The sequence below is a fragment of the Sapajus apella genome, unplaced genomic scaffold (assembly GCF_009761245.1).
Source record: "Sapajus apella isolate SASKATOON/1434 unplaced genomic scaffold, GSC_monkey_1.0 scaffold53, whole genome shotgun sequence".
Classification (NCBI taxonomy): Eukaryota; Metazoa; Chordata; class Mammalia; order Primates; family Cebidae; genus Sapajus; species Sapajus apella.
In genome coordinates, this window is record NW_022436993.1 from 7036311 (window position 1) to 7051079 (window position 14769).

Here is a 14769-nt window from a genome sequence, read left to right on the forward strand (position 1 = left end):
TTTTTTTTTTTTTTTTTGAGACAGTCTCGCTCTGTCACCCAGGCTGGAGTGCAGGGGCGCCATCTCGGCTCACTGCGACCTCTGCCTCCCGTGTTCAAATGATTCTCCTGCCTCAGCCTCCCAAGAAGCTGGGACTACAGGCACGTGCCACCACGTCCAGCTAATTTTTGTATATTTAGTAGAGGCGAGGTTTCACTTTGTTGGCTAGGCTGGTCTCAAATGCCTGACCTCAGGTGATCTGCCTGCCTGGGCCTCCCAAAGTGCTGGCATTACAGGTGTGAGCCACCGCACCCGGCCGTGGGCTGCTTTTTGTTAAAAGAATAACCTTACGGAGGACTCCCAAACCTTCACTAATTGCCTAAATAATTTCTTTTTAACTCCTATGTTACAGAGAGGCTTGGTTTAGAACTCAGATAACAAAGTTCTTTTGAATTGATGCAAGGCTGTTAAGTACATTCCTATGCGCGCAGCTAAGTGTATCTTGTCTACTTTATGCCAAGAAAGCTTTTTTCTATATCTTTTTACTTTCAGAAATGATGGGAGAGCTATAAGTTCCAGGCACCAACAGTCTCCCAGCCTCTGCTCCTGATACTGTTTTTCTGGTTTGCTCATGGACTCTGATCCACCCTACAAAAGGCTCTGTGATCCCAGCCTGTAAAGTAATTAAATTACTTGTGGAGATAGTTGTTAACTCCCATGCTCAGGTGCCAGGAGGGCAGAGACTGTTCTCTTCACTATCAGGTCTGTCGCGTCTAGACCAGAATCTTGCCCTCAGAAAGTCTGGGGGTGGAAAGATGGGATGCCTTTCCTCACCCGTCATCATGAGGCTCACAGATTACTCTTCAAACAAAAGACAAGTTAATGAGAGAAAAGCATAACCAATCTATTTAATTGAAGTTTTACATGATATGGGTGCCTTCAGAAATGAAGACCCAAAGACCCAAAATCTGCTTTTCATGCTTAAGTTTGATAACAAATGGACAGCTGTGTAGGAATGTGATGGACAAAAAAAGATATGATCCAGTGATAATAGACAGAGGGGGGGTTGACAAAAAAAGTCAAATGCTATAAAATATTTTAAGAGATTTATTCTGAGCCAATCAGAGTGACCAATGGCCCATGACACAGCTCTCGGGAGACCCTGAGTATGACTGGGCTACACCTTGGTTTTATGCATTTTAGGAGGACATAGACAAGCAGTACATGTAAGATGTATGTTGGTTTGGTGGAGAAAGGTGGGACAACTTGAAGTGGCGGCTTCCGGGTTATAGGCAGACTCAAAGATTTTCTGATTGGCAGTTGATTGAAGAGTTAAGTTATTTTCTAAAGATGTAGAATCAATAGAAGGGAATGTCTGGGTTAAGATAAGGGGTTATGGAGACCAAAGTTCCCATTATCAAAGGAAGTCTCCAGGTAGCAGCCTTCTGATAATGGATTGTAAATTTTTTAAAAGTTTTATTTGTTTATTTCCTTTTTTTTTTTTTTTTTTTTTTTAGGCAGCATCTTGCTCTGTCACCCAGGCTGGAGTGCAGCAGCATGTTCTTGGCTCACTGCAACCTCTGCCTTCTGAGTGCAAGTGATTCTCCGCCTCAGCCTTCCAAGTAGCTGGGATTACAGGTGTGCACCACAACACCTGGCTAATTTTTGTATTTTTAGTAGAGATGGGGTTTCACCATGTTGGCCAGCATGGTCTCGATCTCTTGACCTCATGATCCGCCCGCCTTTGCCTCCCGAAGTGCTGGGATTATAGGCGTGAGCCACCGCCCCCGGCCCCTATTTCACTTTTAAATCTCACTGTAATTGTGGGTCATGGATTCAGGAGTGGCTTAGATGAGTGGCTCTGGCTCAGGGTCTTTCATGTGATTGTAGTCAGGATGTTGGTGGGGTCTGCAGTCATCTGAATGGTTGGCTGGGGCTGGGGGTCTGCTTCTAAGATGGCTCGCTAGGGTGATTCCTGGTAGGGCCTCCATTCCTCGCTGTGTGTTGGCAGGAAGCCTCTCTTCCTCACCGTGCAGCTTTTGCTCTCATGTGGGCTAACTTCCCCAGAGCAAGCAATCTGAGAGAGAGGGAGGAGGGAGCTGCATTCTGATCTGCCTTCCAGAGTCACACCCATCACTTTCACTTTATTCTGTGCATTAGAAGCCGGTTGCTAAGTACAAGGGGAGGAAAGTGAGGAGTCTCAAAGGGAGGAGTCTCAAAAAATGTGTGAACATATTTAAAAATCACTGCAGCTTTTTAACATTGTTTCAACAAGGCTGTGCAAGAAACAATCAGGAAACCTCAGCAGCATAAAACTGTAAGTGTTTATAATTCATGGGTTTGAGGGTCGCCTGGGCAGCTCTCCTGACCTCAGCAGGGCTCATTCACACCTTTGAGGATGGCTTTATTTATTTATTTATTTATTTTGAGACGGAGTTTCACTCATGTTAACCAGGCTGGAGTGCAATGGCGCGATCTTGGCTCACCGCAACCTCCGCCTCCTGGGTTCAGGCAATTCTCCTGCCTCAGCCTCCTGAGTAGCTGGGATTACAGGCACGCACCACCATGCCCAGCTAATTTTTTGTATTTTTAGTAGAGACGGGGTTTCACCATGTTGGCCAGGATGGTCTCGATCTCTTGACCTCGTGATCCACCCGCCTCGGCCTCCCAAAGTGCTGGTATTACAGGCTTGAGCCACCACGCCCGGCCCGAGGATGGCTTTATTTAAGCAAGGACAACCTGCTTACATAGGGCGGGATAACTTCTGATACCAATTTAATTTTGGTTTGAGGTTTATGTCACCAGTATAATTACTATTTTAAATAACATATTACTGAAAATACATTATTTGTTTCTGGACATGCTAAAAATGTATTGAAAGTCCCATTTCATTCAGAATGAAATAATAATTTCATCTGTGACTTGTAAAATCAATTGTCTCCATATTTAAAATTTATCCTTGAGATGATAATACTGGTGTTGTTATGTTTCTTGTTTTATGTGATTAATTTAAAAATATCCAATTTTCTTTTCCACTATTTTATTTTACAAATAATCTGAATATATTCATTGCTATGATATATATATATATATATATATATATAGTTTTTTTTTTTTTTTTTTGAGATGGAGTCTCGCTCTGTTGTCTAGGTTGGAGTGCAGTGGCACGATCTCAGCTCATTGCAGCCCCCACTTCTGGGTTCAAGCGATCCTCCTGCCTCAGTCCCTCAGTAGCTGGGATTACACGCACGTGCCACCATGCCCCGCTAATGTTTGTATTTTTAGTAGAGATGAGGTTTGCCATGTTGGCCAGGCTGGTCTCAAACTCCTGACCTGACGTGATCCACTTGCCTCATTCTCCCAAAGTGCTATAGCTTAATGAATAAAATGTCCTTTTTTTAAAAGTAGAAATAATATTGTTTTTGTATTGCATTCAATTTTTTATGTATGCCTGTTTTACTTCATCTATTTAAATCTTTGTGTTTTCATCTACAGTTTTAAAAACAGTTATAAAAATGCCATTTTCTGGTATATTTGTATGAGTACTTAAAATTTACTGAGATATCAGAGGAATGGTTTTATTTTTCTAAATTCTCTGGTTTCATTACAGTAAGCATAAAAGATTTATATTTTATTCAATGTAAAAATACTGAGAAAATGTTATGTTGCTTTTCCCCCCCTCTTTAAACCTGATGCAGATGCATGCTTTGTTTTTAAATTAACAGTTGAATCAAATTTGACATGCAAGATATCACGCCTATATTTGAAAAATTACCATACATCACAATTTTCCCCTTCCCTTCCCTTCCCTTCCCTTCCCTTCCCTTCCCTCCCCTTCTCTTCCCTTCCCTTCCTTCCCTTCCCTTCCCTCCTCTCCTCTCCTCTCCCCTCCCCTCCACTCCCCTTGCCTCGCCTCCCCTCCCCTCCCCTCCCTTCCCTTCCATTTCTTTCTTCTCTCTTTCTTCCTTGACGAGTCTTGCTCTGTCACCCATGCTGGAGTGCAGTAGTACAATCATACAATCATAGCTAACTATAACCGTCAACTCCTGGGCTGAAGGGATGCTCCCACCTTGGCCTCCCGAGTAGCTGGGACCATAGATATGCACCATGATGCCTGGCTAATTTTTAAATTTTTAGTAGAGATGATATTGCCCAAGCTGGTTTTGAACTCCTGGGCTCAAGCGATCCTCCCACTTGGCCTCCCAAAGTTTTACAAGTATAGGTGTGAGCCACTGTGCCTGACTCATCTAATATTCTTTATCCCATGTAAGTGACACATGAGATATCCTGTAGTTGTACAATCAGATCTCTCAGTTAAAATGGGAGTTAAATGTGGTAAGTCACACCTGTAATCCCAGCACTTTGGGAGGCTGAGGCTGGCAGATTGCCTGAGATCAGGAGTTCAAGACCAGCCTGGCCAACATGGTGAAACCATATCTGTACTAAAAATACCAAAATAAGCCGGCAGGTGCCTGTGATTCCAGCTACTTGGGAGGCTGAGGCAGGAGAATCGCTTGAACCTTGCAGGTGGAGGTTGTAGTGAGCTGAGATAACACCATTGTACTGCAGCCTGAGTGACACAGCAAGACTCTTCTCAAACAAACAACAACAAAATAAATAAATAAAACAGGAGCTTTTTTCAAGGGAAGGGGCAGTGATGGGCTATTCTTTAGAAGCAGGAACTTCCTTCGTATCTCAAAGCTCATGAATGAATAAGGGGATCACCAAACACATCAGAAATTGGAGGTTCTTATTTGCAGATGAGAAAACTGAGTCTGAGAATCCAGATGTCCTGAGTGAGTACAGGGAAAATTTTCACTTCTTCCTGTGGAAGCCTGTCACCCCCTAGCTCTATCCTAAGCTGGGGAAGTCTGAGTTCTTCTCTTATGGAGCTGGAGAACCTTCTAAGGTCAGAAAGGAAATAGTTAAGTTATGAAACAATCTCAGAGTGGAACTTGGATGGTGTGAATGCCCTGCTAGAAAGTGTTAAAAACAGGCTGGTTGGCCAGAAATAGAGAAAGGCCTCCTGCTCTGAGTGACAGTTTCGATAAGATTTGTGCTTCTCTAATAAATTCCCAATCCATTGCGAACTGGTACATTGTAAAATGAAGTAAAAATGAATGATCAGAAAATTAATTTATAAAGCAAAGACATACAGAACACAGTCTAAATTGTTCTTTATTATTAGATTCAGCAGACATAAACTTAATCTACCAGACTGTCATGAACGTTTCTAAATATGTATTCTTAATTTCTGGACTTATTTTGTTAAGTTCAGTAACAAATAGTTTACAGCCTGGCCCTGTATGAAGGCAACTTCTTATAGTTCTAACAGTGTATGTTTTTATTAGAAGCCCAAATAGCTGTGCCTTGAATTTATGGAGGAATTTCTCATCTATATATTAATTAATTAAGCACATGTGGCCAGGCGTGGTGGCTCATGTCAAGAGTTCGAGACCAGCCTGGTCAACCTGGAGAAACTCCATCTTTACTAAAAATGCAAAAATTAGCCAGGCATAGTGGTAGGCGCCTATAATCCCAGCTACTTGGGAGGCTGAGGCAGGAGAATCACTTGAACCAGGAGGTGGAGGTTGCGGTAAGGGGAGATCATTCCACTGCACTCCAGCCTGGGCAACAAGAGCAAAACTCCTTCTCAAAAAAATAAATAAATAAAAATTGAACACGTGCATTATTTAATTAACCAAATGTTTAGTTAAAGCCTATCACGTATGGGTTAAATACATGCTATATATGAAGTTGCATTAGAAATGGTCCCTTTTCTCAATACCAGACAGTGTAGTGGGGGGGCTAACAGCCACATATCTATGATGTGGGAGAGGAGATGCCTGCCGGGAGAGCGCTGTGGAGGAGTTGCCAGGGAATCTGGAGCAAGGAGACTTCACTGATTTCAGTGGAGGAGTCAGGTAGGCTCTGTGGAGGACGTGACCTTGAAGGCTACACATGGGAAAACGCAGGCCAGGGCACAACACGGGCGGAATGAATAAGTCTCAAAACCTTGACATACTTCTTTCTTCTTGAAGTCAAAAACATCTCTGAAAGATACAGCATTATTAGGAAGCCCTATATACAGGAAAATTGAAGCACAAAGAAGCACCTGCTGTTGGCAATTGTGGCTAAGAGTAGGTCCTTGAACAGCTCCATTGGTCTATTTAAGTCTCAGTTTTAACATCTGTGAAATGGGCCTAATAACATCTACCTTGTTGAGTTGTTCTGAGGGTTAGATGTATATACATTACATTATTTTCTTCTTTTTTTTGAGATGGAGTCTCGCTTTGTTATCCAGGCTGGAGTGCAGTGGTGCAATCTCGGCTCACTGCAACCTCCGTCTCCCAGGTTCAAGCAATTCTCCTATCTCAGCCTCCTGAGTAGCTGGGATTACAGGGACCTGCCACCACGACCAGCTGATTTTTTGCATTTTTAGTAGAGATGGGGTTTCAGCATGTTGGCCAGGCTGGTCTTGAACTTCTGACCTCGTGATTCACCTGCCTTGGCCTCTCAAAGTTCAGGTGTTACAGGCGTGAGCCACTGTGCCGGCCACATTACATTATTTTCTAGAGGTAATTATATTTACATTACAAAGTACTGGCACATTCTCTAATAATAGTAAGAGCGCAACAAGACATGACAATTGTGTTGTTACTAGGTAGTTGGCCCAGAATCATTTGTTTTGCAGGGGAGGAGAGGAGAGTTCTGCCTGGGATTCCTTTCCTCCATCCTTTTGGCAACTGTACTTCTGCTTCTGTTGGGGAAACTGTCACTCTCCTGACTACAATTCTCATGGGTCTGCCTATTTGCTGGTCACATGGAGCACCTGTGATCCCGATCTGGCCAATCACAGTGCCTCATTCCCTTCATCACAGTGATTGGCCTAAGAACTGGCAGGAGATTTGATCTGGACCAATCAGAATCTTACACTGAGATTTGTGTAAGTACATGTTGGGAGAAAAAAAATTACTTTCTTTTTCCTTCCACTTTGCAGAGCTGGGCTAAGAGCTGAGTTTGTCACAACCAAACCTAAAAATGGAGAAAAAGGGAAGTGGAGAGGGAATTGAAAATACCGTTAGGTCTCTGAATCTACACCTCGTCTTCCTAGTTATTGGAATCAATGTGTTCCAGCTTATTGCTTCAGCCAGAGTGAGTTTTCTGTCCCGGGTAACCCTGCCTAATGTAAGGGCTACTCAGAGTTCCAGATTCTTATCTTAGTGTGTTGTCCTTTAGGTCAGCACTTTTCAAGAGCCATTTGCATCAGTTATTCATTCGTCAAAATTACTTTGGACAGATTCTGGGGTAAAGCAGTCATGCTAAGAGAATAACAAACAAGGATGTGCCCACTGTTATGAAGGCTTCAGACCCAGTCGGGGGTGCAAAATGAGAAAAGTTAATCAAGAAAATAAAGCAGCTGGGCATGGTGGCTCACATCTGTAATCCCAGCACTTCAGGAGGCTAAGGCAGGCAGATTGTGTGAGCTCATGAGCTTGAGACTAGCCTGGGCAACATGGTGAAAACCTGTCTCTACAAAAAAAAAAAAAAAAAAAAAAAAAAAAAAGCCAGGAATTGGCCAAGCATGGTGGCTCATGCCTGTAATCTTAGCACTTTGGGAGGCTGAGGCGGGTAGATCACCTGAGGTCAGGAGTTCGAGACTAGCCTGGCCAACATGGTGAAACCCTGTCTCTATTAAAAATACAAAATTAGCCAGGTGTAGTGGTACATGCTTGTAATCCTAGCTACTTGGGAGGCTGAGGCAGGAGAATCACTTGAACCTGGGAGGTGGACATTGCAGTGAGCCAAGATCCCACCACAGCACTCTGTCTCAAAATAATAATAATAATAATAATAATAATAATTAGCCAGGCATTGTGGCACACACCTGTAGTCCTAGGGAGGCTGAGGTAGGAAATCGCTTGAGCCTGGGAGGCCTAGGCTGCAATGAACCTGAGCATGCCATCGCTCTCCAGCCTGGGCATAGCGTGAGACCCTGTCTAAAAAAAAAAAAAAAAACAATTTTTTTTTTTAACAAAAAAGCTAACGATGACAGATACCAATGGACTTGAAGTGTTATGAGAGTTCAGAAAAGAGGGAGAGGGCTCATGCTCTTGAGGGACTATCAGGGAAGACTTTGAGGAGGAAGCAGGAATTTGAGCTGGGCATTAAAGGACAGTGCAGAAAAGTGCTTTTCAAGAGAGTGTGGTGGTGGGTGCAAAGGTATCTAGGGCAAAGAGTTGATGCGGTAAGGTAATGGGAGGTACGAGTGAAAAGGTGAGATGGGGCTTTATGTACTCTTTGAAAATAGTGTCATAGAAACTTCAAACATATTCAAACACAGAGAGAATATTATAATGAATCACCTGCAGACATTGGCCAACTGCAATAGTTCTCAATCTTTTAATATCCTTGTTTTATCTACTTACTTATCCTTCCTCATCATCCTCTCCACCCTCCCACTGAAATATTTTAAAGCAAATCCCAGACATCATGTCATTTTACCCTTAAATACTTAGTTATTATTATTTTTATTTTTTTGAGACAGGTTCTTGCTCTATCACCCAGACTGGAGGGCAGTGACATGATCATGACTCACTACAGCCTTAAACTTCTGGGCTGAAGTGGTCCTCCCATCTTGGCCTCCTAGACAGCTGGAACCGTAGGTATGCACCGCCAAGCCTGGCTAATTTTTTGTTTTTTGTAGAGTTAGGGTATCACTACATTGTCCAGGCTGCTCAAGAACTGCTGGTCTCAAGCAATCTGCCTGCCTCGGCCTCACAATGTGCTGGGATTACGGGCATGAGGCACCATGCCTGGCCAAGTACCTAATTATTATTAGAAGTATTTTCTGAGATGGAGTTTCACTTTTGTTGCACAGGCTGGAGTGCAATGGCGTGATCTCGGTTCACTGCAACCTCCACCTCCCAGGTTCAAGTGATTCTCCTGCCTCAGCTCCTGAGTAGCTGTCATTACAGGCTACCACCACTATGCCTGGCTAATTTTTGTATTTCCAGCAGAGACTGGGTTTCGCCATATTGGCCAGGCTGGTCTCAAACTCCTGACCTCATGTGATCCAGGCGCCTTGGTCTCCCAAAATGCTGAGATTACAGGTATGAGCTACTGCTCCTGGCCCCAAGTACTTACTTTATTATTATCTCTAAAAGGCAAAGGACTCTTTTCCTTACATAAGCACAACAACATCATCATCCCTAAAAATCCCCCAATAATTTCTTCCTATTAGCTTATTTTCAGTCCATGTTCCATTTTCTCCAAGTCTCACAAACGTCTTTGCGCAGATGGTTTGTTTGAATCAGGATCTAAAGATCGTCCACATACGTAGTTATGTCTCCTAAGTCTCTTGCTACCTACAACAATTCTTACTACCCGTTTTTAGAACTCTTTATTTGATAAAGGAAGCTGGTCATTTGTCCTGTGGAATTTTCTACATCCTGGATTTGGCTGATTGTGTTATCATGGTGTTGTTCAAAAATGCTCCTCTGTTCCCTCTATTCCTGTAAAGTGGTGTTAATGAGGCCAGGAGGCTTGGTCAGATTCTGATTCGGTTATGATTATTACTTTTTTGGGGGTGCAGCGGACCTCCCCGTGCACCTCGTCAAGAGACACATAATGTCTGGCTTTCCACTTTCTGTGATGTCAAAATTGATCAGCAAATTTTAGTAAAAACTGCTGTGGTAGTTTTTTAGGCCCCTCTCTAAGATTCTGACATGAGTCCATGGGGGCTGGGCTGGTGAACAAATCTAATTCACAGACCAGGCTGCACTCAGAATCACCCTTCCTCTGGGACCAGGGAGGCATTGTTACTGGGCCAAGCTGATGTCTGACCTTTGAGAGCTTCCCTTGGGTGGCAGAATTTCCCAGGAAGCTATTCAGGCCCTAAGGCAAATAAGATTCCTGCTGGCCTGTCCCACCGGTCTGTCAGGCAAGCTTGAATCTTTGAATGAAGTGAGGAAGTCCAAAGAGATTTGTCAGAATGTGTGATATTAGATTTCTTTAGCAAGAATGCTTGTCACTTTGCTACTTTCCAGTGGAAAATATTTCCACTGATTGTGTCTAAAAATGCAAAAGAAAATGAAGAAGTGAGGCGATTTCACACGAAAAAAGCCATGGAAACTTACTATTGAACAATACAGGAAGACTCTTTTCCTTTATGCTCTTGAATTATACAACTTGCCCTTTGAACTGGGTAATTTGATTATGTAGTCAGTTCCCTTGGGCAATTCAGGTTTGCGCCCTAGATTATTACGACTCCCCTCACCCCCGATATATGAAGATAATTGTGTGAGCTTCAGACTGACAACCTCTGGTAAAATTTGGATTGCTGTAGATTTTAAACGTAGGGAAATTGTTTTATATAGATGGATTGATGAATATGGTAAGTTAGTTTTTAATTCATTTGACTCAGCTGATAAAAAGATTTCAGCTTTGGAAATTAATAAACTCATGCATGTTTGTGTCTTTGATATACGATTTTGAGATCCTTTGCCTGACATACTGTGCTGTGCCTTTTTTTTTTTTTTTTTTTTTTAATTCCCTCTTAATGTCTTGTGCTCTGGGATGCTTCATTTCTGTGTCTGCCCTGGGGCTTGTTCTGTGTCAGGTAACATGCTGACCTTCCTCCTGGCTTGATTTCCACCTTCAGAAGGCTTCTTTTTTCCCCAAAAACCTTTGTTTTGTTCATGGACAGTATTATAAGGTTTAGAGAAGTGTTACGGAGCATTTCACAGTTTTGCGCATCATTTTATAAAGTAAGTTTTCAGATTTATTTATCCATCTTGGGCCTTCTTTCGTTTTCTCTCTCCCTCCCTGAAAGCTGAACTAGACTGAGAGCCCCTTGGGGGAACTTTGTTTTATACATGGTTATTTCCCAATTCCAAGCTCAGTGCCTGCCCATGGCAGGTGTCCAGTGAATATTACCAAAGGGGTTTGTGAGTAAAAATCAACTTTGAGAATTCTCTTCTCTCTTTCTACCCTCAAATTCCCCAAACAGGGCACCCCTGTTTATACTGGTTTTCAGGAAACCAAGTATCAATGACAGCCCACTCCTTTTGCTTAGAAAGATTTAGAGACCTCCTTTTTCTTACGTAAATGCTCAGCAAGATTCAAATCACTAATTCCAATTTATAGGTCAAGTTAGAATCAGAATGGAATATTCTGGCTCTGGGCTATGGCTATGAAAAAATTTCCAAGGGCAAAGTCATAGGCAATGTCACTGTATTCATTTCCTGTAGCTTCTGTAACAAATTACTACAACCGAGTCACTTACAACAGAAACTTATCCCCTCATAGATCTGGAGACCTGAAGTCCAAAAGCAGTGGTAATGGGCTGAAATTGAGGTGTGGGCAGGGCTGCACTCCCTTAGGAGGCTCCAAGGGAGGAACTTTTCCAGCTTCTGGTGGCCTCTGGCAGTGCCTTATCAATCATATTTTGAAAGTGGGTAGACAGAAAAGAACATAAAATTTTAAGTTAGAAGCCAGGCACGGTGGCTCATGTGTGTAATCCCAGCACTTTGGGAGGCTGAAGCGGGCAGATCAGTTGAGACCAGGAGTTCAAGACCAACCTGACCAACATGGTACTAAAAATACAAAAAATTAGCTGGGCATGGTGGCGCATGACTGTGGTCCCTGCAGCTTGCGAAGCTGAGGTTGGTGGATTGCTTGAACTGGGGTGGTGGAGGTTGCAGTGAGCTGATTTGACACCAGTCTGGGCAATAGAGCGAGAGTCCGTCTTAAAAAAAAAAAAATTAAGTTAGAAACATGCCATTTAAAATGGTTATTTGGGCCTGGTGCAGCAGCTCATGCCTATAATCCCAGTGTTTTGGGAAGCTGAGGTGGGAGGATTGCTGGAGGCCAGGAGTTTAAGGCCAGCTTGGGCAACATAGTGAGACCTCCATGTCTACAAAAACAAAAAAAAAAAAAAAAAAACAATTAGCCAGGCATGGTGGTATGCACCTATAGTCCCAGCTTCTAGGGAGGCTGGGGTGGAAGGATCCCTTGAGCCCAGGAGGTCAAGGCTGCAGTGAGCTGTGATTGCAGCACTGCACTGCAGCCTGGGTGACAGAGTGAGGCACTGTCTCTGAAAAAAAAAAAAAAAAAGAGAGAGATCTTTTTGCAGCAGAAATTGCAACACTGGGCTAGCAGCCAGCCTCCCCTCATTTCTTTTGGTCTATACCCCTCTCCCTGAGGTTTAGCAGGTAGAGGTTAGAGTTCCCAGGTAGAGACTACAGTGCCCAGCCTCTTATAACAGGTGAGGCCATCTAACTGAGTTCTTAAACTGGGTTGTGAGTTCAAGTGAGGTGTGCAAATTCCACATCATTTTCATAAAGAAAAATTGCTTGCCTTCGACTTCCTCCCCCTTTCCCTTCCTTTGGGAAGGAATGCAGATGCTATGGTGAGCCAGTCTGACCATTCAGCCAAGGATCCCGCCCCACCAGATGGTGGAACAATGAGAACGAGGGCCTCCTGGAGCAGAGGGGCCTCACCACCCTGTACCCTACCTGCACTCACCTCTGGGAATGACACAAGAATGGACTTCTGGGCCGGGCGCGGTGGCTCAAGCCTGTAATCCCAGCACTTTGGGAGGCCGAGGCAGGTGGATCACGAGGTCAAGAGATCGAGACCATCCTGGTCAACATGGTGAAACCCCGTCTCTACTAAAAATACAAAAAATTAGCTGGGCATGGTGGTGCGTGCCTGTAATCGCAGCTACTCAGGAGGCTGAGGCAGGAGAATTGCCTGAACCCAGGAGGCGGAGGTTGCGGTGAGCCGAGATCGGGCCACTGCACTCCAGCCTGGGTAACATGAGTGAAACTCCGTCTCAAAAAAAAAAAAAAAAAAAAAAAGAATGGACTTCTGCATGGTTCATTATTTATCTATTTATTTACTCATTTATTTATTTTGAGACGGGGCCTCTCTCTGTCATCCAGGCTGGTGTGCAGTGGTGCAATCACAGTTCACTGCAGCCTCAAACTCCTGGGCTCAAGCAATCCTTCCACTTCAGCCTCTTGAGTAGCTGAGACTGCAGGTATGTACCACCACACCAGGCTAATTTTTTTGTTTGTTTGTTTTTGAGATAGAGTTTTGCTCTTGTTGCCCAGGCTGTAGTGCAATGGTAGGATTTCAGCTCACAGCAATGTCCACCATCTGGGTTCAAGCGATTCTCCTGCCTCAGCCTCCCAAGTAGCTGGGATTACAGGCATGCGCCATCACGCCCGGCTAATTTTGTATTTGTAGTAGAGACGGGGTTTCACCATGTTGGTCAGGCTGGTTTCAAACTCCTGATCTCAGGTGATCCATTTGCCTCAGCCTCCTAAAGTGCTAGGATTACAGGCATCAGCCACTGCACCCAGCCCTTCTGTAGGAGTATCATTTTGGGGTCCCTTTGTTATAGCAGTGACACGGTTTGGATGTGTCTCCACCCAAATCTCACCCTGAATTGTAATCCCTGTTTTGTAGGGGGAGGGATCTGGTGGGAGGTGATTGGATCGTAGGGGCAGTTTTCCCCAAGCTGTTCTCCTGATAGTGAGTGAGTTCTCACGAGATCTGATGGTTTTCTAAGTGGCGGTTTCCCCTGCTCTCCTGCCTCCTGTTGCCTTGTGAAGAAGGTGCCCGCTTCCCCTTCCACCATGATTGTAAGTTTTCTGAGGCCTCCTCAGCCAAGCAGAATTGTGAGTCCATTAAACCTCCTTTGTTTATGAATTACCCGGTCTCGGATAGTATCTTTACAGCAGTGTGAGAATGGACTAATACAAGTAGTTCAGCTTATACATATACCGCTATGCAGATGGCACCAGGAAAGAAGAGGATTTCTTTGTTTCAACTACTACTGTTTTTCTATTTAGCAAGGCATGTTGGACAACAGACACTAATATTACTTTGCATTGCTGTTAATTTTTTTCTCTTTTTTTTTTTTTTTTTTTTTTTAGAGTTTTGCTCAGTGACCCAGGCTGGAGTGCAATGGCACGATCTCAGTTCACTGCAGCCTCTGCCTCTCGGGTTCAGGCGATTCTCCTGCCTCAGCCTCCTGAGTAGCTGGGATTACAAGCACCTGCCATGATGTATGGCTAATTTTTGTGTTTTTAGTAGAGATGGGGTTTCACCATGTTGGCCAGGCTGGTCTTGAACTCCTGCACACAGGTGATCCACCCACCTTGGCCTCCCAAAGTGCTCGGATTACAGGCGTGAGCCACTGCACCTGGCTGTTAATTTTGTAAAAACAGTTCTTCTCCTACACTCTCCAGGAGAAAGTAGTTACCCCAAGCAGTGTTCTCATAAGCTGATTATTTTGTCTCTTCTATGCTGAATTCACTTGTGCCTGCCTACAAGGTTCTGATTTGCTCTGGGCCGCTAGGGTGAACCCTTCATTAGTTGGTGTGAATACATTACCACTATGTGTCTATCCTGAAATAGTCTGTAGGGGGCTACTTAATAGTCTTCATAAGAAATACTGAATTAATATCTCCGAAGTGTGTTTAAATTTATAAAAATAACCTCTGGGACATAGACCAAAGAGAATCTCTCCTAAATCCTGTGAAAAACAAGTTATTCTTTTTTCTTTTATAAAATAAAAAGATTAGCTGAGCCTAGTGGTTCACACCTGTAATCACAGCTTTGGGAGGCTGAGGCAGGCAGATCACTTCAGTCCAGGAGTTCAAGACCAGCCTGGCCAACACAGTGAAACCCCATCTCTACCAAAAGATAAAAAAATTAGCTGGGTGTGGTGGTGCATGCCTGTGGTCCCAGCTACTTGGGAGGCTGAGGCAGGAGAAT